The 24,670-nt window shown below is 47.1% G+C and overlaps 1 protein-coding gene across 13 annotated transcripts in view; it reads left to right on the plus strand.

Moving 5' to 3' along the window:
* Positions 1–24,670, plus strand: part of dab1a (DAB adaptor protein 1a) — a 161,341-nt gene that overhangs the window by 31,776 nt on the left and 104,895 nt on the right. Inside the window, exon 2 of one of the 13 annotated variants that reach the window (XM_060066872.1) lies at positions 14,662–14,764. The exons of the other annotated variants lie outside the window; for them this stretch is intronic. The gene's annotated coding sequence lies outside the window, so the exon portion shown is untranslated. The remainder of the gene's footprint in view (positions 1–14,661; positions 14,765–24,670) is intronic. 13 annotated transcript variants of the gene reach the window in all.

The following is a 24,670-nucleotide window of genomic DNA, read 5'->3' on the forward strand; positions in this document are numbered from 1 at the left end:
CCTCCTGTGTTGATTACTGTTCCCTCCCCTAATGTGTCTCAGCTGTTGCTCGTTGTGTTTGTTATTTAAGCCCTCGTCTTTCCTTTGTTCCTTGTGCTGTCATTGTGGTTTATTGTGGTTTGCTGTGGTTGTTGGTGGTGGCTAGTCCTGCGTGTTCCGTGTTCCCTGTCGTCTCCCGAGTTCCCTGTAGTCTCCCGAGTTCCGAGTTGTCTCCCGAGTTCCCTGATTCCTGTGCCTTAGCCTTTAGGCTTGAATAAAGTGCCGTTTCCTGAAATACCGTCTGCGTTTGGGTCCTACCTGCCTGCATGCACCCGCAGTTCCTTAACAGACAGCTCTCACTTAGCATCTGGCATTAAAGGGATGTACTGTAAGCTCCCAGTTAGTTAGCTTAGCTTTGTGAGGCAGATTTACATCAGTACTGAAGCATTAGTTTAAATACTGTAAGCGGAGCGTCATTTTGGTCACTATTTACAGGCGAAAAAATAAAGTACTCACAGACGTGCACACACCCACACACTGTTTACTTTGCATGTTTCAGCTGCCGATGGTATTTGAAGCCTATAACGGCTTACTGAAAGACTGCAGGTTGCGAGAGATTACTGAAGCTAAAGCCCAGAGACCTGAGATCTAATTCCTCCCAATATCCACATTGATGGTGTATCACACAGGAGGAGCTAGTTTACGAAAAAGAGACGCTGTGTGTGTGCAATGCATGTAGGCGTCCATGCGGGTACACGTATAACTGTATATGTAAGTATGTGTGTGTGTGTGTGTGTGTGTGTGTGTGTGTGTGTGTGTGTGTGTGTGTGCTTGTAGTATCTAGAGTGGGGGGCTAATCCAGCGGTAGCCTCCCCTCCCAGGGAGAATCGGGTCTTCAATCACCAGTTCCCACTCATTTGTTCCCCTTGATCGAGTTCCACCAAGGCCTCTTCTAGAATGACACACTTCACTGGTCCGCCAAGTGAACCCCCCCTCCAGAAATACACACACACACACACACGCACACGCACACGCACACACACACACGATAAGGACATATAGCTTCAGAGTAAATTATTTCTCTCTATAATGGTCTTCTCAGGCAAAGAACCCACAGTCAAACACACACACACACACACACACACACACACACACACACACACACACACACACACACACACACACACACACACACACACATACTCCCACCCACGAGTAATGAGTAGTCAATGTTGAGATAGGCTTTAATTAGCAGAATAAAAGAATGCTCTGAGTCTTTTCAGACTTCGCCTGCTCTCTGCTCACCCATACATTCTATGGGTAGATGCGGGTGATAAAGATTTTAAAGACGGGAGGTTGTTTCACAGACCCCGTCCCCCCCGGGCACCGGGGGCATGTTCATTGTAGCCCCACTCTTGGTTTGCGTGTGTGTGTGTGTGTGTGTGTGTCTGTGTGTGTGTGTGTGTGTGTGTGTGTGTGTGTGTGTGTGTGTGTGTGTGTGTGTGTGTGTGTGTGTCGGTGTGTGTGTCGGTGCATGCACTAAAATGCCATAAAGGCAGGATGTGTCTTGAAGATCTACGGTTTTGAAGTTGATAGAATATATACGATATATTACTCTTATACTTCAGGTACCACTGCATCCACTGTATGAGTAAATATAGGTGTACTAACTAACTACGTATAGTCTGTGCATATATAGCAGGGTGTGTGTGTGAGTGTGTGTTCAGGGGGGGTTCGTAGCAATGTTTTGTTATTCGTAGCAATGAAGTGTGTTTGTGTGTGCGTGTGCGCGCGCGCGTGTGTGTGTCTCTCTCGTAGACTTGTAGTTTGAGAGAGAGAGAGAGAGAGAGAGAGAGAGAGAGAGAGAGAGAGAGAGAGTCGGAAATGGGTTAGAGAGTATGTGAGTGTGTGTGTGCGACTTTGTGATTTTACCAAATGAGGCAAGATGAGAGAGTGAGAAGGCCAAAGAAAAAGAGAGGAGAGATGTAGACATTTAAAAGAAAGAGCAAGGAGAGTGAGAGGGGAGAATGAGATGAAAGGAGAGACAGACAGAGTCTGAGAGAGATCGCTACAGAGTGAGAAAGAGTGACAGAGAGAGAGAGAGATAGGATTTTAATTCAACAGCAAGAGTGAGGCGCGTGGGGGCAAGTGAGAGAGGGCAAGAGATAGTGTGTACGAGAGAAAGAGAGAGAACAAGAGAGAGTATGAAACAGATATACGTAGAGCGTGAATGGAAATTGAGAGCAGGGGGGGAGAGACACATAGATAAATATGGAAAGTAGCAAGCTTGCCTCCAGAGGGGCCGAAGCTGCAGTGCCCAAGGCTGTGCCACAGGTACCAAATACATCAGTCACACCCACAGCACACCTGCTACTGTACAGATGGTAGGTCCTGCGAGAACCACAGCCTCAGCAATGAAGAAAGATAGATGCTCACAGGAATAAAGGAAGGAAACGGAGGGAGATAGAGACAGAGATGCGGAGAGAGAGATATAGGGCGAAGGGAAGGTAGAAAGAAAGAGGGAAGGTAATAGATTATATTTTTCAGAGATATACTGTTTAAGATAGATAGTGATAGCGATAACATCATAGCAATATCTGTGCGTGCGTTTGCGTGTATTTTTGTGTGTGTATAACACGTGTGTGTGTGTGTGTGTGTGTGTGTGTGTGTGTGTGTGTGTGTGTGTGTGTGTGTGTGTGTGTGTGTGTGTGTGTGTGTGTGTGTGTGTGTGTGTGTGTGTGTGTGTGTGTGGTTTTATTATTCACTGGTCTCCATAGTCCAAGACAGACATCTCTGTGGAATGCCTCCATACACAGCAGCTCTCACATTCTCTCCCGATTCAATTCAGAAGAGCTTTATTGGCACCTCTGAATATAAACATTTGCCTTGTTGAAGCAGTTTAAAAATCAAACAACGGAAAAATGTATTATGAAAAGGTAAACACAACTCTTTCTCTACCTCTCTGTCTCTCTCTCTGATGGAGGACCAAACCGCCCTCCTCATCTTCATTATCGGGATCTTCAACTAACACGCAAAGCCTGCTCATGCTATACACATCTACAATTACCCTTTCCCCTCTTCCTACTGCCACCAACCGCAAAGTAGGACACAGGGACATTGCGTGTATTTTTGTCAGCGGAAATAAAGTGTGCATACATGTGTGCTGTAATAATGTAGATCTAATTGGATCTAATTTAGATCCAACTATCCCTCCTTACGCCCTGTGTTGCTTATTTTTGTCTCTGTCTCGTTAGCTTTCTCCTCAGTTGTTTTTTCTTTAAGAATGATCAGGTCTTATTTTTTCTTGTATTACGAAAGTGGTATCCATTTGTCCTCTCTTTGTCCCCCCCTTTGAAAAGCTTTTGATGTGTTGCAGCAAGTGGCAGGCAAATTACGTGTTTCAATGCAGACTACGATCTTACTTATGTTCGTAAGGTACTAGCCTAGGTAGTTATTTCACAGTCCCCCATGTGTTCCCCACCCTATCTATTCCTTGTGTTCTGGTCAAGTAGCCTGGCTATTGCCAGACCAAGCTCAATCGTAGATTGCACGTGTGTCTGGGGAAGCTGCTGCCATTTTATTCAGCACAAGAGGATTGATCAATGGGCCTGGTTCGAATGAATGTGTACGCTATTGGCTGCTTGCCGTTGCTTCCCTGTCGTCATTGTGTTAAACCAGCCAATAGCGCGCCAGGGGAAAAAGCCAGCTTGGTGATTGGCTCCCGCAAAAACGTATCGGAAGCAGAAAGAAATGTATTGCTCTTCTCCAGACCCTTCTGCAGGGAGAACTCAAATCGCCGGCAGAATGGGCGGGGCTACCCAGTCTACTGGTCAAGGGCACTGGCCTGCTAGCATGCATTGCTCTGAATCTGTGAGGAAACTTGGGCACCCAGAGGAAACACATGGAGAAACTAGGTGCGATGTTTGAAGTATCGAATCAGTAAACGGTGATGGAAACAACAAAATTCGCATAAAAATCCTCTAATTCGCAAAAAGGTTTATCCGCTCGCTTGAGGTGGTTTTTGAGAAATGCGAAAGAGAGTAAATTCACAAAATGGGTGATGGAAACACACTTTTCGAAACAGCTGTGACGTAGCGAACTTTGAACACACACAGGACTGTGTGTGTGTGTTCCGATTTCCGCATAACGACCGGCCATAGCAACCCTGGCGACATCAACGTGTAACGTCATCACCCTATTACGCTCCAACCACTTGATGGAAACCCACCTAATTCGAATTACTTTTTTGCAAACTTTCTAAAGATTTGCATCACCTTTTAGATGGAAACGCAGCTATTGACTTCCAGACAGAATGTCTGCCCGACTTCAGCTTTAAAAAGAAAAACATATGCATGCATCTTTTTAAACGCATTCCTTTTAATTTGTCCCACTATTTCAAAATAATATTATAAATATCGACCTTTCCTGGTTAAGCTAAAACACAAAAAACATTGAAGAAAACGGCTGAAACACAGGTTCAATATAAGAACTGAATGTGTAAGTGTTAGACAAGAGGATGGGGAATATTCTCTGTGAAAGCAGAAGCAGTAGATGTTGGGCTCTGGAGAGGGACTGTAGAACATTAAATGCCAGATAGAGAGTAGTCTCTGCATCTACTGGTTGTCATTAATAATACACATGCAGAACTAGATCTGTTTGAAGGGATGTAAAGCATGCAGACACACAGGGGGCGAAGGCACACACACACACACACACACACACACACACACACACACACACACACACACACACACACACACACACACACACACACACACACACACACACAAATGCACGCATTAACTGTGTCTTTGTGAGAGTCGAGACACACAGCAGGGTGCTAAAAGGTTATTTTCTTAAAATCTGACAGCAACTTCATCAACATCAGGGAACCTTCACAGACACATACAGCTTGTGCAGGTTGTTCACACGCCCCTTTGACTGTCTGTCTTTGTGTGTATGAGATTTCTTACGGCTAAGAGTGAGAGAGAGTTGGTGAGTGGGAGAAATGGATAGAAAGACAGGTCGACGGACAGGTCGATGTTTGATTTATGTCCTGAGCCTGCTATCAAACCTAAGCCTGCTATCAAACAGAGGATGCAGGGCAGTATTAAACATTCTAAAGGTAGCCTGTAGAGTCCTAAGTTTCACCTCTACCTCTACTTGTTCTCTCTCTTTCACACTTTATGCCTCACCTCTCCCGCTCTAACACTCGACCACACTCCCCTGCTCCCCCTCCTCCTGTTCCTCCTCCTCCCTTCCTCCTCCTCCTGCTCCTCATCCTCCCTGTGGTGGTGCTGCCTGCGTGGGCTGCCTGCTGTTCACGTTGTCAGGGTCCATGAGAAAGAACACGGCCCTTATTAAAGCGAGGCACTCTGTAAAGATTGATTTTGCTCGGCGGCTGGTTCTGGTGTGGCAGGGGGACTGTGACAGCGGCGTGCGTGGGCGATTAGACACGCACGCAAGAGGCAGGCGCTGTGACTGACTGATGGCTGTGAGTGGCAGGGCAGTGTGTGTTTGTGTGTTTGTGTGTGTTTATGTGTGTGTGTGTGTGTGTGTGTGTGTGTGTGTGTGTGTGTGTGTGTGTGTGTGTGTGTGTGTGTGTGTGTGTGTGTGTGTGTTAGGGCTTTGACTCTGAACTTCGTGATTCGAATATAATTCGAATATCAAAAAAAATAATAATAATCGAACGAATATTAGGCAGCTGTCATGCCAAATTTGTACCGGGCACGTCAACAGTTGTCCGTTGCCAGGCAACGGACAACTGATTATGTAAGGGTTGTCCGTTGCCGGGCAGGTTTCCAAAAACATTCGCGCTCATGTTGCCAAAGACAAAATAACATAATACAGATAACGGATCGCTAGATAACACTTGTTTTTACTTTATATTTGTATTGTATTTAATTGTTTAATCAAATTTAGCTAGTAAACTGAGTGTTTAAAGCAGGTCAAGGACGAAATAGCACAATACAGATAACGGACAAGTGCGAATGAACGAGCTTGAAGGTTTGCGAATGTTCGTGAACCTTTCACGTCATTCGACGCGATCGTCCGTTGCCAGGCAACGGACGACGCGATCATCTGTTGCCAGGCAGGTTTGGAATGGATTACCTATGGATGACGCGCCCGGTAAAAATTTGGCAGCCGGTACAAATTTGGCATGACACAGCCCTTAATATTCAAACCTGTTATGGGCAGGCCAAGAGGGAGAGACGTCGGAGAACCCGACGCAGTCTATTCATAATATTGTAATGACCACGGAAGTGGCAGTGAATGAAGTATTTAGACAGCGATTTATTAGAAACCTAATAAACCGTTGGAACACGCAAGACCGGTAACCATAGCAACGCCGGTAAACAAACCTCGCAAAGCCCAATCCAGGGCTGAATCGGAATACTCATACTTATAGTATGCATTTTGTAGTACGCCACAAATATAGCGCGTCCGAATGCTCAGTTTGCATTGTGTAGTACAGAAAACGTTTCCAAATACGTACTACCGCCACAGTATACAACGGTAGGTCACTACGCTATCCCACAATGCAACTGGAGTCTGGTAACGAACGAAGAAGAGATGGCTGACCCGACACTACCAACAGCGGCTTAGAAAGACGTTGTAGAAAGCGGCGAAAAAAAGAGACATTAAAAAGAGTAAAAAAGTAAAGTAAGTAATTAAGTAAAAAGAGACATTTTTAATTTAATAGCAACGATGACAAGACGGAAAACAGGTATCTTATCTAGGTAATTTTGCCGGCATCTGAGGGGAGATCAAGGGGGGGAGATCATCTCCAAATATCCGGTGGAGTTTCGGCGTTGTTCGGAAACGTTCTACGCATAGCTGTACCGTACTACACTGTCAAGTGTAGTACGGTCAAGTAGTAGACACTGAACAGAAATAGTATGTACTAAGTAATCAGGTCTTACTGAAGGCATTTAATGGTCAAAATATTATTAATACATTTTCGAATATATTCGAATATTAATATTAATAAACAAACGAACTTCGAATATGATTTTTGGGCAAAAGTCAAAGCCCTAGTGTGTGTGTGTGTGTTTGGATGGGTGGGTGTTGGGTGGGTGAATCGGGCAGCACTAAGACAGATTGAACTGAAGTGTTTTTCTCCTCGCTGCGCAGGCAGGCAGGCAGGCAGACAGGCAGACAGGCAGACATGCAGGCAGACAGGCAGGCAGGCAGGCAGGCAGGCAGGCAGGCAGACAGACAGACAGACAGACAGACAGACAGACAGACAGACAGCCAGCCAGCCAGCTAGCTAGCTAGCTTGGTGGGTCCAATGGAAGTCCTTAATATCACTTTTTAGTGTCCCTCTGCTGGTGGGTCTCGTAACACACCCCAGGACACAAAGACTGGGCTGCTTATGTAATTTGCCTCTGAATATAACTCTTTTTAAATTTTCAACAAATAATTTCATCTTTATTTTCCAATGTTAGAAAATTCAAAATCAAATATTCCACTTAAGTATTTTTCCCCAAAATTAAATGTATGAAATTCAGTGTGAACATCCAGGGACCCAAGGAAGAGCAATCAATCCTAGATGCTAGAACGCGGTCAAGCAAGGAGATCGTCCCTCGCTGGTTCTTTCTTGCTACAAACGTTAATTCTAAACAGCACAACACAACACAGTAGCCTATAATAGGAAATGCTCAAAGGTAAATCGATGCGGAATAGTGTTGGCTCTGCGTGCTTGTTGTGCTCTGGTTATACCACCACAGAGGCATATCAACCGTTTTGCTCCAGCCACTTAACGTGCGCCCGGTGTCACAAAACGAATACCCCCAATCCGATTGATCAATAACAATGCAAACATTAAAGGTTGGATATGGAATTCTCTTTTTTGGCCATTTTTGCAAAATTACTTGAAATCCTGTTCATAACCCACTTACAGCCACTGAGTTAGAAGTACTGACATGAAAATTAAACAAGTCATTCATCTGTGGAACGGGCAGGGCTAGAAAAACTCCAGCCAATAATTTCCAGAACCACAGAGTGGCATTGGACAGTAAGTACGTCAATCAAACGGTCGTAATGCACTCCGCCTCCCGATCCCCCGCTCCCTGCGCGTGACCCCTTCGTGCACGTACTCAAAGCTCGTGACCCAGAGCAAGCTTCTGTTTGTTGTTATCCTGCGGTAGCTACTGGAGCTAGCTAACTAGCTAATCCACATTTGGACCTAGCACTAGAAGACAACCCTAAACTCCAACCTAGCTAGCCTGGCTTGCTCTTGCGCATCTGTGTTCGCGCTCGTACATGATTGCGCGTCCATGTACTTGGAATGGGTGGAGTTAGAGTCAGCGTTGAAGGAGAGGGGGTAGGACCATTTGAGTTGTGTATTTTCAAAATGTGTTTCGCAAATCCCATACCCAACCTTTAAGTTCTAAGCTTGTGCATGTTTCAGCATGTGAACGATTTCATGCCTGAGTGTCTACGCTTCAAACTCGTGCATGTTGCAGAAATTGTGCAACAGCGCCCCCTGGGGTCACACTTTTCAGTGGGTCGCAGAATTCAGTGTAGCACCGGCTAGCTGAATATTTGATTTTGAAATTTTTAACATTGAAAAATAAAGCTGAAAATGATTTATTGACAATTTTAAGAGTTAATTCGGAGGCAAAAAAATCCAGATACGTTATTTCAATGCATAAATATTCAGTGCTTATAATTCAATGGCTTTTTATTTTCAAAATCCGATGGCACAGATTTACTTCCATACTCATGTCATTTACTGTTCTGTTTCGTTCTGCTCCCATTCCTCTGCTCTGCTCTGGTCTCATCCAGGCTGTGCTGGTATACTCCCATTGAGTCTATACTAGCTACTCTGAGGGTCGCCGTGTGTGTGTGTGTGTGTGTGACGTGTGTGTGTGCGTTCATGTTTAATTGTGTGATTGTGTGTATGTGTGGGTGAACGTTTTTTTTATATCAATGTAATCCTGTCTGGTCGCTTCTCTCCCTATACCTGGATAAGTAGCTGCTCGATTGAGAAGGAACTGTGTGCCACTCTTTGTGGCAGTGTGTGCACGGGTGCATGTATTTGTGTATTTGCAAATGTGTTTACGGAACCGCAAGCACGCGATTCCATGATTAGGTGGTATAAATTATTTATGGTTGTATCCCTCATTAAGCCCTATTCGTATACCGCCTGCCTCACGGCTCAAACTCCTGCTTTTACCCAACCCATTTCTCCTCCTGTTGTGCTTCTTCCTGTCCCTCCTACCCACCCAATTCTCCCTAAGCCCACCCCCCTCCGCCCTACTCATAAGCCCCACCCTCGGCCCACCTCTCTCCCCCCATTCTCACTACCCCAACCACGTATTCAATAGCCCCACAACCTCCATCCATACTTACTAGACCCACCCCCCTCCCTCTATACTCATCCCCCTATACCCCAATACTCGATCACCCCACCCCCTTCCCTCGAGATGCGATGGGTCCATCACAGGGGGGTTTGGGTGCGTGTGCCGGTGGTGGTCCAGGTTCTGCAAGAGGGGATCTTCATCGAGTGGAGCTGCGTATTTTTAAACAGGCCTGTTGCTCAATGATGAGGATGCTGATGATGAGGATGATGATGCCGTCCCCCCGGGACACCACAGGCCCACCTATCTTCAGTGCTGGCCGCGCCGCCTCCTGCTGTGACGCAGCCTCTAGCCAGATAATTGGTTGTTGGACAGAGAGGCTCAGAATCTCAATGTTCAAAGGAAAGCCTTAGCTTTTTTGTCTGCCATCGCCTCTAATTTATGGATTTTTCTTTCATGTCATAATTGTTTTCTTAGTAAATCTAAAAAAAATGTTATCGGTTTTTAGATAGATAAAAGAAAAATACAAAATATTTTTTGTATATTTTGTGTACAAATACAAAATATTTGTTGTATATTTTGCGTACGTGTGTATATGTGTGTGTGTGTGGTGTGTGTGTGTGTGTGTGTGTGTGTGTGTGTGTGTGTGTGTGTGTGTGTGTGTGTGTGTGTGTGTGGTTGTATGTGTGTTTTGTGTGTTTGTGTGTGTGTGTGTGTGTGTGTGTGTGTGTGTGTGAGTGTGTGTGTGTGTGTGTGTGTTCGTGTGTGGGCGTGTGACGTGCTTTATGTTGTTACGCATACGTGTACACACACACAAAGTAGGGCTACAGGTCCAGTGGGAATCTTGTACCAACATAAGAAAGTATGAGAAACTTAAAGTAATAATGCTGAGGTCTTTGCCATATCTTTTCATCAGCAGCGTGTGTACTCAACCATCACGACATTTGGTCCCCACCTACACCAGGGGCTCGCAGAGTAAAGGCACTGTACAAGAGAAAATGAAAAATGAACAAAACAATGAACTTTCAAAGGATATATTGGCTATTGTTCATGTGGACACAGTATAACTTCCAAATTACTTATCTTGGTTTTTGCGTACTTTTGGAATGTGTGTGTGTGGCATGCACACATTGTTGCACATCTTCCCTTTTGTTCAAGTGTTGTATTATTACATTTCAGATACTGGATGTAGCCTGTTGGGAACTAGCTGGATAGAATGTAGCCGATGATTTAGTGGAGCATTCGTGTGAGACATTGTCTGACTGACGGCCCCTGGCTTCCCAGACATAGAGCAAGGGGGCAGAGAGTTAAATTGACAGACAGACCAATGGAGAAAGAAGGAGGGACAGACAGGTGCGTGTTGGGGCGGGGGAAGACAGCACGGGCTGATTAGTAAAGCAGTTCTGATCACCACCGTTGACATTAAAGCTTCCCATTCCCCCCTCTGCATGAGAGAATACAGCCTCACACATACACAAGTGTACGCAGGAACCAGACATCTAACAGTACAAAGGCTCATAGTGCACGCAAACACACACACAAACCCACACAAACATTGATAGGGGAGGTGCAGACAACGAAAACAGCTACTTTCCCTTAAGACATGAAAACTAACAAAATTCAAAGACAAAGCAGAGCTTTGATATTCAGCGGCCCATCTGTAAATAGGTTAGATAGAGTATGCCCGTCAAGATATGTGCATGGGTGTGTGTCTGTGTTTGAATGTATGTGTATGGTCAGTGGGTGGGTTTGTATACTGTATATGGTCAGTAGGGGTGGGAATCTCTTGGCACCTCACGATTCGATTCGATTCCGATTATGAGGTCAACGATTCGATTCTGAAGCGATTATCGATGCATCTCGATGCAACAATTTTTATTTTTTTTATGTACATTTCCATGTGTGATTTTCAAAAATATATATATACATCTGGGTTTGCTACTCAGAGTTTGCTAATCACTTCCTACTTTTGTGATGATCGTTAAAAGACATCAACAGATGAATTAACTTATCTAATATTTTATAAGAGAGAAAGCTTTTGTCACAAATGACTTTCTATGATCAATGCAGCTTGCATATAACACAATATGCAAAAAATAGGTTTCAGTTTTATTTTCTTTCAAATCTTTCTTTTCTATGTCCTCATCCTCATCCTCATCGTCATCCGCTTATCCGGGGTCGGGTCGCGGGGGGAGCAGCTCAAGCAGGGGGCCCCAGACTTCCCTTTCCCGGGCCACATTGACCAGCTCTGACGGGGGGATCCCGAGGCGTTCCCAGGCCAGTGTTGAGATATAATCTCTCCACCTAGTCCTGGGTCTTCCCCGAGGTCTCCTCCCCACTGGACGTGCCTGAAACACCTCCCAAGGAAGGCGCCCAGTGGGCATCCTTACCAGATGCCCGAACCACCTCAGCTGACTCCTTTCTAAGTAAAGGAGCAGCGGCTCTAATCCGAGTTCCTCACGGATGGCTGAGCTTCTCACCCTATCCCTAAGGGAGACGCCAGCCACCCTTCTGAGAAAACTCATCTCGGCCGCTTGTACCCGCGATCTCGTCCTTTCGGTCATCACCCAGCCCTCATGACCATAGGTGAGGATAGGAACGAAGATCGACCGGTAGATCGAGAGCTTTGCCTTGCGGCTCAGCTCTCTTTTCGTTACAACGGTGCGGTAAAGCGAACGCAATACCGCCCCCGCTGCTCCGATTTTCCGGCCAATCTCACGCTCCATAGTACCCTCACTCGCGAACAAGACCCCGAGGTACTTGAACTCCTTCACTTGGGCTAAGGACTCATTTCCTACCCGGAGTTTTCTATGTCATTAAAGAAAAAGCTGCTCTTGAATTAGAAGGAGTTCTGGTGTCTGGCTGTGAGTTTGCATGCATGTTATGCGTAGGCTGAATCGCAATCGTGTCAAGACAACTCAGATTGGCCAATACACACTGAAGATAAATTCAATAATTTAAAAATTACAAAAATTATCCCTCTCTGGCGAACAGAATGTTGCAGCAGGCAGGCAGGCAAAAAATAAATAAAAAATAATAATAATTAATTCCGATTATTAAATTATCTGCATCGAGACAGAATCGTTCTAGCGAGAATCGCGATGCATCGAAGAATCGATTAATGGTCAGACAGTGTGTATTTGTGTGCACATGCATGCCTGTGTTCATATGCAGTATTGACATGCTTGCATGTTTTGTTTTACGAGGGGAGTCGTTACTTGTGGACGATTTGGAAGGGATAGCTAACTGTTTTTGTACGTGAGTGTGTGTGTCTTTGTGTGTGCACACGCATTGGTGTGTTGTTTGTGTTGTGAGGCCTGTGCCTGCTGTGCCTTCCTCCTGGCAGTCATGACGGCAGGCAGGGAGCCATTTCCAGCATAGCGCTCTTGTCCCTGTGCTTGTTGTTTGTGTGTTAGCCTCCTGATGGGATGTTGTCATGCCGGACACAGGCTTTGAACCTTCACGCTTCACATCAAGCGCTCTGCACACGGCTGCAGCCCGCTCTTAGCCACCTAGGATGCTATGATACAGGAGAGGTTCGAGGTAGATCTTTTGAGTACATTTGCTTGTGTTTCGTTGCCTCCTTGAGGGAAATTACTTTCATTGTTATTATTTGTTTTGTCTTCGAATGTCTGTAAACTAAGGCTTGGCAATAATTAATATTAGCGTTAATCATCTTTTAGGTATTGCAAAGCCATGAATATAATGTATATAACCCAACAAACATGTAACACAAATCTCAGGTTTGATTTGAAGTAATAGTAGTTTTAGGCTTGCACCATATCTTGTATTACCATCAGGGTTTTTTCTAGAAAAAAAAAGTAGCAGGGAGCAGACCCCTGCGCAAAGCCGAGGGAGCAACGCGACCGAGGCGGGGGATGGTGTGGAAGGGGGGTCTCCCCCTTCCACGGCGCGAAGCCTTGGAAAAAATAATGATTAAATGGTACATTCTGAGGCTATCTTAGAGAGAAATTCTAGCTCTTGTGGTCATCCTGAAAAACTAAAATACTATCAACTTTTGGTAGACTTGTACAACTTTACCCTGTAAATAAACACGACAAATTTCAAAAAATTTGGCTAAACTTTTATTAAGTAGGACAAATCACAACAGCAGCCGTCTGTTCCTGAGACTGCCCCAACGGCTCACTGCCTTGTCAAAATCAAATTGATCAATTGCAGGCCCCTCAATACTGATCCTGAGGAGGTGGTTCAGGGTAGCGTTAGTCATGGTAGACCTCCTGTGCCATGCCTCTATGGAACAAGTTTTGGGGCTCTAGAGTCAATAATGGCGACGCTATAGAAATTTTACTATTGTTGTCTTGTTTTGCACTTTGCAGACGGTCCCTAAGCTCGCGGCTGAAAGCCGACTGCTCGTAGAAGCCAATGCAATTCAGTTTTGCACTTTGCAGACGGTCCCTAAGCTCGCGGCTGAAAGCCGACTGCTCGTAGAAGCCAATGCAATTCACCGTTCGCTAAAGACGGCTCGTTTGGATGAAAACTATGTTGTAGCTGGTTCTCTGGGTTACTACACTTTTATTGGGCTAATTCGGCCGTGCAGCTGCCATTTAGTTCCCTGCTACGGGTTCCCTGGTAACAGGGAACCCGTAGCTTTGTGCAGAGAGAACTGGAATGGTCTTGTATACTTGCTTAGCATCTTAGCGCCTAGACCAAAAACCCATTCAAATACATAGTAGCTAGCTAGCTAGCTGCTAATAACTTTAACGTTAGCATGTCGACTCGGTCTGGGAAACTCCAATTCGGATCGGAATATTTTTGGAGTAATTATAAGTTATTTGAGGATCAGACACATTGTCAGGTGGTGGTGTTGGGATATTTTCGCGGAGAAAAGATCGTTTTGAGAAATAGTGTATGTTGTACAGCAGCATGCAAGTACAGATCCAAGTCTGACAGGTTCAGTCGGCATTTCGGTAGGATGGCGCACGCCGGGAGTATCGGGGCGCAGCGCCCCTGTTCCCTTGTTTAGAAAAAACCCTGACCATAGAAAACCTCAGTTGGCCACAATATTTAGAATGAATAAGCATTTCGGGGTACATATCAATGCCTTTCCATAGTCGTCCTATCCAACTGATATCCAATATTGACCTTTTTGTGTCTTCAAAAACAGGTTGAGTCATTATATACCCTTATCATACAGATGTTTATTGAAGATATGTTGGTATTGTTAACAGGAAAGCCACATGGGCTGGAGTAGGCTACGTGCAGAAAGGAGTAGTTGGTCAAAGTCCTCGAAGGAACTAATCTTTACCCTATTCGCTCGTCTTATCTCCTCTTCTAGCGATCAGCCTGTCATTCTCTCTGCGTGTCGTCTCCAGCGTGCTCTCTTTCCCCCCTGATCCTCTGTCCTCCCTCTCTTCAGTGTTGTTACCTCTCACCGGTGGCTCTCTCCCCACTTACTGCTTGGTCTTCCGGTGGGGCACATAGGCGTGTGGACATTATCCCCATGGACTCCTAAACAGCTGGTAGGTTAAGAAGTGGACTACTCTCTGCTCGGGCTTCGTCTAGCGCTGCCTTGCTGCTGCTCAAACACATTCGTTTTGGGTTGTTGATTGTGTAAGTTATTTGAAAGCTGGATGCCAAGTTTTTAGATTTTGTGCCGTTTGACTGTTTCAACAATTGCGCTCAAACAACCGATGTACTTTATTTCACCTCTGGAAGGAATGGCTTTTTCCTTGATCGGCTGGCTTGCTGGCTTTGATGACTCTATGTCCCAGTCTGTCGTCGTAAAAGCACTTTATTATTAACGGAGGCCATAGATGCCTGGATGTGTGACCTTTAGCCTGTGCGGGGCTGTTATGCTGGTTATTCATCAACAAATGCAACAAAGGGGGGGGGGGGGGAGCTAAGAGCGAAGTAAATAAGGAGTAATGGATAGAGCGGGGCGGTATAAGGGGTCTGTCCCTCAGAGAGAGAGAGAGAGAGAGAGAGAGAGAGAGAGAGAGAGAGAGAGAGAGAGAGAGAGAGAGAGAGAGAGAGAGAGAGAGAGAGAGAGAGAGAGAGAGAGAGAGAGAGAGAGAGAGAGAGAGAGAGAGAGAGAGAGAGAGAGAGAGAGAGAGAGAGAGAGAGAGAGAGAGAGAGAGAGAGAGAGAGAGAGAGAGAGAGAGAGAGAGAGAGGCTGGTCATTAGTCTGTTGGAAGGAAAACAAGACGGATCTGCTCGTCTAGCTCTGAGCCTGACGGTAGAACACAATTACTCTGAGAGAGAGAGGTAGAGAGATAGTGATAGAGGGGAGAGAGAAAAGGATAGGGAGACAGAGAGTGAGAGGGGAGAATGAAACAACCAGAGAGAGATATTCTTACCAACCAATAATTATTATTTGTTTGGCAGTAAGGCCACATGCTATTTAATGAAACATGCACCCCCCTCCCCTCCATTCAGGCATATTATGCCTAGGGATGGGAATTGATAAGAATTTCACGATTCCGATTCCGATTCTGCTTATCGATCCGATTCCTTATCGATTCTCTTATCGATTCTCATTGGGTGAGAAAATAAGTATAAATGTGTTTGTTTGTATTAAATCTCTTTAATATCTGATCAGAAGTGCTTCTAGTATTAGGAAATTGTACATTTTCAAATCAATTGGTCTAGACGAAAAAATATATAAAAATATATGCCATCATTATGTGCCATACAACTAAAAACACAGACTGAAAACAGCCAAGTAAGAGCTTGTGCCTTTTGGAATGCTAACAGTGCTCATTTGCATTCAACTTGTAACAAAATTCAACTGACATAAACAAAATGAAGCATTGATTAGACAGAGATTTATTAGATGGGCCTACCTATTAAACCGTTGGAACACACAAGACCGGAAACCATAGCAATGCCGGTAAACAAATCCCGAGAAGCCCAATCCCTATGAGAGCTCCCCGCGGTACGGCCATCCGGAGACGACAGAGCTGTTGGCCGTGATATTATATATACAATTATAATATATTATATACTATTATATATAGAGCTCCGGGAGTCGCAAACTGCAACAATCACTTTCTCCTCCATGCCGCAGTCACCCCGGACTGCACTGCACTGAGTTTGACGGCTGAACGCTGATTGGCTGTTACGTTACACAAGTCACTCAGTTATCACGCTGTTGAACGCTGATTGGCTGTCATCACGGTTTTTGTCGCCGGTTTTCTCCCGCGAAAATTTCGCCCTTATACGCGTCTCTACGTTCACTTTGTATGGGATCTTGTCGCCCCGTCGCGTTTGGTGTGAACACACAATGCGATTCTTCCTCGGCGGCGCCATGTTTGCTGCGTTCTGAACCAAAACAAAAGCAGCGTGTGTGTGACGTCATGACGCATTTGCCGCGACCGGAACCGATAAGCGGAATCGTTAAGCAGGCTTGCTAATGATTCCAAGGAATCGGTTGACTCGGAACCGGTTCTGAACAAGAACCGGTTCTCGATTCCCATCCCTAATTATGCCCTCCGCCCTGCCTCTCTCCTCTCTGCTCCCCTCCTCTACCCACCTCTACCCTCCCCTCCTCTCCTCTCCCCTCTTCTCTTTCCTCCTTATACCCAAACCCCATACTTGAGCATGGTAAGCCCATGCACTGAATGCAGATGACCCATTGAATGAGGGCACCCTTCTACCACTATTCTCCCCACAAACCGCTGCTCTGACACCCGCCGTTGGCGTTTTGCGCAGCTGAATCTCATCATTGCTATGTGTTTTTCCGTACCCCCCGGGAGACCTAGATGAGAAATGCTTTTCTCTGTTGGCCTCCAGAGAAGCACATCATACGTCTGGAGCCTGTCGTGTCGTCTGCCGGCGTGCTTCCATGTAGCCCATTTCTCACGCTCTGCCCTCTTTCTGCAGTCTGGCTTCAGGTCTGTTTCATTAGTGGAGCCGTGGTCTTAAAGGGGTAGTTCGGAATTTTGGACATAGGGCCTGATTCCCAAGTTAGCCTTGGTGTTCTTTATCATTGGAGACAGTTTAACACATTTCATAGTTGATTTGCCTCGGGTGTACTGTGGAGTGGGTGGATAAGACTGTTTTTATTAGCAGGCATTGCCCGTTGCTATGCACTAGCCTAGCACAAGCAAACTCTGCAACTAGAAGGACTGCATAAAATGTGTTGAAAACTGTCTCCAATGATAAAGAACACCAAGGCTATCTTGGGAATCAGGCCCTATGTCCAAAATTCCGAACTACCCCTATAAATACATCTGAAACACGGGAACAGGCTCACGCAGACTTAAAAAAACTCTTCCCCGCTGGGGTACCGATGAATATGATTAGAGACAACCCTGGTTTTAGGGTTGAAGTCTGTTTTTTAATGTTGCTGAGCTTGTAGTTTCAGTTTCAAACACTGAAGTCACAGTTCGGTTCATACCTCAGTTCAGACATCACGGTTCGGTACGAGTTTGGTACAATGAACGGAAAAGAAAAAAAATAACCCCAACCCTTTTTTATTGTGCATGTCTCAGGTTGTACCACCTAGTGTCATACAGTCTCTCCCCTGAGCTAGCTGCAACAGCCTGAACTGCGTAATATAAGATGTAAACAGTTAACAATAAGTACCCCACATCATCTCCAGACTCCATCCGCAACTTGTAAACAAAATGAGACAATCAGTTATAAAACTGGAAATGCATCATGTCTTATTTATGAAAATGCAATATACAAAGAATGTGGCTTGGTGGAGTAGTGAAGGTGCGGTTTGGCGCAGCTCAGTTACGGCTCGCGTTTCTACCGCCGACAGTACCCTTGGTGGAGGGGGGGGGGGGGTTTAAGCCGAATGTCGATAGCCGCGTCAGCTACATTTTAGCATTGTGACCTCATTACAGCCCGACACGGTGTAGCCTGCTAATAAATCCAAGAAAAAAGATGAACGCGCACAATAAACAAAGATCAATAAATAAATCTTCAATAAACTAAGCTTTCGCCGTTGTCCAAAAATACCTCGCGGATAACATGTTTGTTGTAATGGTGTGTTCCTGAATCCTCTAACGCCAGACTTCCGAGTCGAAAGTCGAAGATCTCCCAGCTTTCTTGCGGCATTTCTCGAAGGCACGTCCCCTTTTTGTCTTCATCTTTCAAAAATCTGAGAGTAGACCAGTGGCCTGTACTACGAACCTCGATTAGTGGGTTAGCGAGGTATGTTGCGCTCAAAGCCTGGGTTAAGTGGGACACGAAAGTCTATCTCTTTTAGCGTCGCTGTATCACTATGGTCACTTATGCTCTCAACCAAACCTGGTCGGTAGCAGGTTTTCAGCTAAGTCTATCAGGTTAGATCGGCGTGCGCAGCTTCTTCGCCCCTCCTTTGACAATGGCTTCACCATTACTGGGTGTTCCCGTGGACCTCGGAGCCCTTATTGTACAGGGGTCTCTCCGACAGAGGCTCTTTCGGGACCGATCCCTTGGCATTGCCTGAGAATATTCTTTATGAGAGATACAGGTTCTCATCAGAGGGTATTCGCTATTTGATTGTCCTTGTTGGACTTTATGCAGACAATGCTTACCGTTGCGCATTGTGTGGAGGTAGCGCGTCAGTCTTGAATATCTGCGTGCTGGGTTCATCTCCCAAGTGACGCGCCTTTACTTTAAACTTAAAAAGTCCCAATTCTCATGCATATGGAATACTTATTCACGAAAGGTTATGGGATTATGTTTTTGTGCTTATTTCATTATTTTATCGACAATATGCAGAATCTTTTCACTTACATGCATTTATATAGACTGCTTGATCCATCCAGTTTGTAAAGGTGAGTAAAATGACGCGATAAACTCCCCTTTCAAGTGAACACGCATTGAACCTGAAGCGGAAAACCTGGCTCGACTAACCTAATCCTAAATGAGCTTCGTAGTACCATTTAACTCTGATCGCGAGTTGCGTCTCTGTCGAGCCAGGTTTTCCCAAGAAAGCCTGGGTATGTTCAGTGAGGTTCGTAGTATACCCCACAAGAGCAGTGATGATGCTCTCAACCAAATAGATGTGCCCGGTAAGAGATTAATTTTTTTTTGTATTTGTACCACGTAGGTCATTTTAATGTCGATTTTAAATGCTCTTACACACTTGATTACATTGCTACTTTATTCCGGTCACCAATTAATGCATTGCATGGTCTTGCTCTGCGTGCAATACAATGTAAAGTTGTGTTGTTTCTTTTCGGGCTGGTTTGCTGAAGAGGCTAATGTAGCTAACAATAAACAACGACTAGCCAATTTCATGACACAATCACAAAGACGAACGATAGTTATGATATTATAACTCTAGTTCTATGATTGTAGGCGTAGCCGTCTAGGCTTCGCCTTATGGGCTTGTCCCGTGCGCGTGCTTGCGCGCACTGAAAATGTTCAACTATGCACCAATCAACGTGGGCACCGCCCACATTCCCACGGCACCGTGCATATAAGGCGGCGCAAACCGCCGCCCATCCTCCACGCTATTCTTCAGCATTTGCAGGGTACAGCAGGTGGGAAACTAGACGGCTACGCCTACAATCATAGAACTAGAGTTATAATATCATAACTATCGTTCTATTTCATGTAGGCTACGCCGTCTAGGCTTCGCAAGGCGATGATCAAGAGAAAAAAGTGAGTCCGGCCCCAACCCGTCCTTCATGGAATCCATGAAAGTGAAGGGAAAAACCAGAGTAATACGGTTTCCATTAGGTCCGCTACCACCGGGGGCGGAGCTACGAAGTTCGACTCTCCAATAAGGAGCTTCTCCACTCCGCTTTCCATTTGAAAAACGGAGGGAGAGAAATACTGGCATACAAGTCCAACTCGCCATCCGCCAAGAGGAATTTCAACGATGCGGCTTTAAAGAACATGCCTTCATTCCTAAGCCGTAGAAGGGGCACAGGACTCCAACACAGAGTTGCCGAGTGAGCCCCTGGACATGTCTAACATGTAGAAACAAACAAAGGGGCCGGGGGAAGACCAAGACGCAGCCGCGCAAATGTCTTCCACCGGAACGCCTCTGAGTAGAGCCGTTGAAGCGGCCATGCCCCGTGTCGAGTGAGCTTTAACGCCCAATGGTGGCGCTAAGCCTTGCCGAGCGTAGGCTAAGCAAACACCCTTACATATCCAGCGAGAAAACCGCTGTTTAGAGAGAGTGCGGCCCCTGCTAGCGTCGCTATAACACACAAACAACTGTTGCGTGGAGCGGAACGCGGCCGAGCGTTTCAAGTACATAGCCAGCGCCCGCACAGGGCACAGGAGATGCAACTCCGCCTCCGCCTCACTAGAATGAGGCGGGGGGTGAAAAGCCTTAAGCACAATATCTCTCAAACGGAAAGAACTATTAATGTTCTTAGGGAGGAACGCAGGATTAGGTCTGAGCAGCGCAAAGGAGCTGACCTCGTTAAGCAAAAAGCAGCTCGGGCTGACAGACAGAGAGGTCAACTCACAGGCCCGCTTGGCAGAAACCAAAGCCAATAAGAGCGCCGTTTTAAAAGACAGGGCATCCAAAGGGGCCTGAGACAACCCGCGCAACACGGTGGGGAGACCAGCGTGGTGTAAGCATGCGCGAAACAGGCCTAGCCCGTCTAGCCCCACGCAAGAACCTCTTCACCAGTGGATGGCTGAAGATCGGTCCACCATCACAGCCCGCATGGCCAGCCGAAACAGCTGCCGCATAGACCTTGATAGTGGAGAAAGCCAAACCTTTCTCCAATAAATGCTGTAGAAACGCAATCACGCTTCCCACCTCGCAATGGGATGGGACAGCGTGATTCCTGTCACACCAATCAGAGAAAGCGCACCACTTCGCCGCATAGAGGGATGAAGTAGAAGGCGCACGAGCACGCAAACTTTTTTCCTGCAGGATCAACCTCTCAGGAGCCAGACCAACAACCGTCCCGATACATCGGGCGGGTGGTGTACCGTCCCATGGGCCTGTGTTAGCGCATCCGGTCTGAACGGTACCGACCACGGCGCCATCCTTGAGAGCGCCGCCAGCTCTGGAAACCACAGAGCAGAGCGGTTCTCCGGAGCCACTATAACCAGGGACAATCTCTCCTGTCTGACCCGTTCCAGAAGAGGAAGGATCAGCTGGAGCGGAGGAAGAGATTAAATCGATGTACATAAAAAAGCATTATGGCAGGCCCTGCCATTGTAAACAGTGTAACCTGTAACATAACATAAAATGTAAAATATATAAAATATAAAATAAAATATTTCTGTAAACATAAAATATTTCTAATGATAAGAGGACTTCTGATAAAGTGCCAACATAACATTCAAACTTTCAACACTGGTCATAAATATACAGTGTTTTGCAAACGGTAATAATTACCTTAAGAAAGGGAATAGTAACGGGAGAAGAATGAGGAAAAACACACACGCACGCAGCTCTTTCCTTCACTCGTCTGTATTGAATGAGGAAGAGGAGTGCGATCCCCCTACTGGAGCCCCGAGGCATTACCAAAAGATTGACGAATTACCAACAGATCGACGAATTATTAAACCACACAGATATATTTCAAATGAATTATGTTTACCTCAAAATAGATTATACATCTATGAATAAATTGTGGTATACAACTTGTCAAACTCGCTGCCATGTTTGTGTATCACTTTGGTAAATGCGCGCTCTGTGCGGGGGGAGGGCTGAGCCCATTCCAAACTACGGGAGCTGAGAGGGAAGCGTTTGCGGATGTTGAAGAGAAAACCGATTTTCATTTGAACAAGTCGACGTGAGCTACACACTCGAATTAATCGATAAAATCGGTTTATCGCCCAGCCCTACCGGCCACCTCTGCTGCCAGAGCCGTGCTTGCCGCCGGATCCCGTAGCCTGGTCTACACCAACCCCATAAAGGGTGGGGGACGACGCTTGAACTGTATGGGATGACCCTATCTCAACGTGTTGTCCAACCACGATGGTAGAACGCACCGCTCTAGCCAACACGCATAGCGGTCGGAGAGGGCGAGCTGACAGCTGAGGAACGCTGTCCAGGAATAACCCGTATTCCTCGGCCCCTACTGCCTCCACACAGTGTGTGGACCAAGGGGGGCATCCCATGAAAGGGAGGAGGCTCAGCGAGCGTGGAAGACGTCACAGAACTAGTCGCTGTACAAACAGCGATCTGTCTAGACGCCGCGCTCGTGTCCGCTGAACAGGCAACGAGCCGTCTAGCCGTAGCACTCATGACCGTGCGTTGTCCGCTGGCTGTAACCACAGCGCGCAGACCCGTCTTCTCGCCTTCCACAGACTGTAGAAGGGAGGTAGAGGGGATTATGTGGGAAACTAGGAAATTAGTACAAGCGTCCGTATCCACGGGCTCCTTTAATGAGTCTCCAGCCCGCCCACGAAGCTCAAAGGGAACCAGAGGTTATGTAAACACGCCGTCCGGCCGCCACTCTACAGCCATCTGGCTGAGGGGGGGGGGGAAAGAGGTAATCTAAAGAAATATCGCTCTTTAGGGTGTATTTACTGCTGTTCGGTTGAACGGTCTTTCTTTTCTTTATTGTTAAAATAAGAAAAAGTGGGAGCAAGTTTGCGGAACTTCTGGCCCCGCGGCGCTGCTCTCCCCGGCTGCGGCGGTGGCTGCTGTTGTTGCTACTGCTGCGACTGCTGCTGCGGCATCGGGGTTGGAGGCGGAGGCGGCCCCCTGGAGCGCTGGAACCGGCCTGGACCCCGCTTCCTCCCGGCCTGCTGGTGGGAGGAGCCCGTGAGAATCGCCCCGAACCGGGAACGATTCTCAAGGACGGTCTGCTGGTGAGCGAGCACCTCCGAGAACCGGGGCCCAAATATTCCATCCGGAGCTATTGGGCCCTGGACGAGGCTGGCCCGCTCTCGCTCCGGAACCGCGGTATGAGAGAGCCATATGGCCCTCTGGATCATTGTGGCTCACGCCATATGCCGGCCGGCCGAAACGGCTACTGGCTGGCACAGCTGAAGGATGGCGCTGAAGAAGCGGGAAACCGCCAGGCATCTCGCGGCCTCCTCCGGGCCGTAAGCCTCCCTGCCAGCCGACAAGGAGACCAGGGTAGAGGAGAGCAAGGCGATGTTGTTGACCGCCGCCGCAGACTGCGAGGCACAGACGAACACCCTGTCCGTCAGGCCGGCAATCTGCTTCTGGAGGCGGTCGGGGGGCAGCGGCTTCTCGTTAGGACGCCATCCGGCGCCTGGACAGAGAAGCGCTGCAAGGGAAGGCTCCAGGCGAGTCCCCTCGCCTGAGTATCAGCCCACCCTTCCACGTTTGTGAAGTCAGTGAAGGCCCTCACCGGGGCCTTCAGAGTAGAGGGGTCCCCACCCGCAGCGGTGAAAAGGTGCTGAACCGGTGGGAACAGGGGGGACTGGGCAACCCGCCGGGAGTAAGACAGGGTGCGAAAACACTCGCCCTGCATTTCATCCGACATGGGGGCGAGTGGCGGGGCTGGCATAGGGATGCCCTTGATGGCCGCCGCCTCACCCATGATCTCGCCGAAAAGATCGGCCATCCGGCGCGGTCTCTCCCTCGGGACGATAGTGGCTTCGGTGGAAGCCCCGGAGCGGGAGAACTCGGACTCAGAGTCAGGAAAGACGTCGTCCAAGGAGGCGACGTCGTCAACCTCGAAGCGCTGGGCATCCGGAACTTCGGCCTCGAAGATGTCGATGGCCTCAGCGAGAAACACCGACGGGGAGAAAAATAGGTGCCTGGAGAGGAGCCCCTCTTCAGGCATCGTGCGGCAGGCGGCGCAGGAGGCGAGGGCAACCAAGGCAGCCGCGGCGTGTTCAGCGCAGAGGCACCTGAAACACGCCCGGTGTCCGTCACCCAGAGCCAGGGAGGCGGGACAGGAGGCACACTGAGGCCCTGAAAAGGGCCCGCCAGCTCTTACAGGAGCGCTCTCCAGTGGCCCTGAAAAGGGCTGTTGGTCCGTGGCCTTGCCCACGCCGCTACGACCGGTCACCTTAATGGAAGTCATATCTTCGTTTTCCGTTGATCAGTACAAAGGCTGAAAGAAAAGGGAGGATGGGCGGTGGTTTGCGCCGCCTTATATACGCAATACCGTGGGAATGTGATTGGTGCATAGTTGAACATTTTCAGTGCGCGCAACCACGCGCACGGGACAACAAGCCAATAAGGCGAAGCCTAGACGGCGTAGCCTGCATGAAATAGAACAGGAACGCTATGAATGCTCTAAGACCGGATGTGACGTCAAACACGGAAGGCTGGATTTTTAGACTGGTTAAGCTGCTGCTCAATGACTCTCACGTTCCTCTGCTTGCGATCATTGCGATTCACCATTTATTGATCCATTTATTCAAAAGATCCTAAGACAAAGAACGGGTGCATTACGGTATCATTTTTATAATATTGTTAATAGCCTAATAAACATTTCAGTTGTGTTAGTATTTAATTTTTCATTTGCTTGTTTAGCTATGATGAGCTATTATTGATTGCATTTTTCATAAATATGGAATTTGTT

The sequence above is a fragment of the Gadus macrocephalus genome, chromosome 12 (assembly GCF_031168955.1).
Source record: "Gadus macrocephalus chromosome 12, ASM3116895v1".
Lineage (NCBI taxonomy): Eukaryota > Metazoa > Chordata > Actinopteri > Gadiformes > Gadidae > Gadus > Gadus macrocephalus.